Here is a 3,162-nt window from a genome sequence, read left to right as displayed (position 1 = left end):
ATAAGTACAGGATTGTGAGCAGCCCTATTTAAAGTCATGTTAAATGCTTACAGCTCCTAGCGGATTTTCTGAGCAACGTGTTTAGTAACCTTTCCTTCCAAAGCTTCATGTTATTGTTTACTTCTAACTTTTGATTACTGTAATTTATTACAAAATGTCTAAAATAAAACACAAACTACGGGTAAGTAACGTAACATGACAACAAATAAAACGGTGACAAGCTCAGCTGCACTCTCAACTATGTTATATCGTTTTAACATGGTAAAAGAAGGAATTATTGCTCCATTTAACATAACTTTTTCCATTTAACACGCTTTAACATGTTAAACTAAAGATCATGAATACCCCTATTAGGGATATGAATGCTACTATAGCTGGTAAGAGACCACGTGGGAGGCCAAATCCAAATGGATAAACTGAATCAACGATGATGTTCAACTGCAAGTAGCTAACTAAATATCAATTACCCAAAATAGTCAAATGTGGAGGCTGAATTCGGGCTGGCATAGATCTACGTGATATGTAAAGCCAATTGAAATATGTACGTATGTATATTTATAGACTAGGGTAGGTATTTCAGTTACTTAAAAATCGATATAATAATTAGCAGAAAATGACAGCTAATATTTGAAGTAAACTCAGTATCAGAATCATTCACAAAGCGTAGCAGTGCCTTAATACTTTTTGTTGGCAAGAAATAAAATTACGGAATTGGTATTAAAAAAAAAAAAACTTACATGCTTATTTTGTCTCCATCAATATGCCATTTTTTTTTTTTTAAATAATGAAAGTTATAATTAATTAAGTGTAATTTACTACCGAACGGTCTCTCTTGGTTTGCCATTTCAAAGTGATGTCGATTTTAAGAAGAAGCTGCAATCACTGAGTCCTGTTCTTGGCAATTATTTATTCTGTTACTATAGTCGTGGATCGACCCTGGCCTGTAATTATGTACCAAATAGAAATAAAAAGTTGCTGCAAAAGGAGAATTTTGAGGAAATACAATATAATTGTGCTTATATTATAAGTAACAATTGTAATTACAGTTTATAACTTATAAATTGTATGTATAATATAATTAGAAGTAAAATAAGGGTACAATAAAAATGTAAAAGATATGATGATGAAGCTATATTGTACTTGTGTACTTAGAGTACGTTGGTTTAGAGTTATTATTGCTCCGAAAAAAGCTTCGGTTATGGAACTAAACATTTTTTTTCTCATTCAGATACTATTTCTCATGTCGACCTTTTCATGAATAGTTCAGTCAAGGCAGAACGTAGAAAAAACATAAAAGTACAGTCTGGTTAGCATTGAAAAGAGACAGAAGTAGACAATACTATATCTCTTGGTGACACATAAATCAACAACTAATGGATTTTTTTATTTGTTATCGTTTCCTTGGTTTTTTTCCTACCATTAAATATAAACTTTTTAATAAGCAATAAAGATATAAGTGAACCCAGCTTATTTATAATATTATTTCTCATTATTTTTGATATTTATTCAATTAAAAGTTTTCTTATTTTCTAAAACATAAGCCGATGTCATCTACATCAAGAATGATGGGGGGACCCAATATGGTTGGAATAATGGGCGTTTCACTAAGGATAATGTAAACTTTAAATCGTCAAAGGAAACAGCAAAAGTCGGGAAACTAGGAAGTGGCTCTCATACCGTTACTAATCCTAGGTAGGATAGAGATTTAAACACATTGGAAAATAAAAATCGTTTCTGGCAGCTTGATTAACTGCTTTCACTTTCTTAGCGTTCAATAATTAGTAAAACATAGTTACAGAGGAGAAAGAATACTGCCAAATTTCTGAAAATATGAGTATTAACTTGAATGTGGACACAAAAAATATGCTGTTTTTAGTTTAATAATTTAGTTAAATTAGTTAGTTTAGTTTAATAAAGTTGTTTGTCATTTAGAATATTACCTGGAACAGTTTTACACTGCATGAATTTATAAACACTATTTGCCATCCGAGTAGTGTTTCATGAACAACAAAATTTTATATTTTGTAAACTAGTATAGTGAATTCATTTATAAAAAATATTTTAGGTATTCGTTAAAGTGACTGGGATCAGTATTGCGGGAGTTTATCATAACACACGTGAAAGTAGCAGTTAGTGGTTCCTTTCCAGCAGTGGTTAGTAGATGATTAGTTCTGAATGTGAAAGTAATAAATTACTGGAAAAAATCCATGCCACCCAAGTTGGAGGCAGTTTTTTCTGGCGTATTAGTTTCAAAGTCTATACTTTAAATTTCCACTTCCGAAAAGATCTACAGTTGGTAATTCTCCCATGAGGCCATTCGCACGAATTCGCATAAAAATTCTCACTGTTTTTCGTGATACTTCTGAAAATGAACTGCTCATTTGCCCCTAGTGGGCGAGGATTATTCGAATAAAGTATTGGATCGTTCGTACGTTTTCGTCCAAACGTGCACACATTCAATTTCGCATGTTTATACCTCGTTAAGAAGAAAATGCGGATTTAATGCTCAAATGCTTGTCAACAACGATGATAATTTTATCACGGATAAACTCAGTATGAAATAGTAATGTTACGGATCATTTGTTAGACATTATTTTATTGATTGCTGGATTGTTAAATTTTTGTAAATTATTGTTCAGGAAATTTTATAAAAATTATGTGGCAGAGTATACGCCCAAATCCGTTTACAAATAGGTCCATTATAACATAAATCGTAATGGATTGACTTCCTCATCAAAATATTAATTAATGTATAATATTAATAATGAAAAATCGAATTACAGATAACATTGACTGATTTCTGAATTAAAAAAAATTCGTTTAAGAAGAATCTGGCAAGTAAAATAGTAGTCATATTGTTATTCAATTGGTTCCCTGCATCAGCCTACACGTTTGAGTCCTTGAATAGATCTTCGAGCTTCTAGTTTTTTCGTCGTCTCCAAACCTACGATAAAGTTTAAATCGTCAAAAGAAGATGTATGTGTCGAGGTGGCTGTGAATAGTTAATTAGTCTTGACTTCAATCGAACCTTGATTAGAGGTACTATATATCTGAAGGCCTCGACAATGTGTTTACACACGTAAGGATGAATTGACATGATGCGTTTTATGGGAACTAGCCGTAAATCCTCGCAGGATGGAAACTTCGCTCTGTAGGAATCTA

Source organism: Halyomorpha halys, unplaced genomic scaffold, assembly GCF_000696795.3.
Source record: "Halyomorpha halys isolate HHAL.00 unplaced genomic scaffold, Hhal_1.1 Scaffold388.1, whole genome shotgun sequence".
Classification (NCBI taxonomy): Eukaryota; Metazoa; Arthropoda; class Insecta; order Hemiptera; family Pentatomidae; genus Halyomorpha; species Halyomorpha halys.
This window is presented reverse-complemented; position numbering follows the sequence as displayed.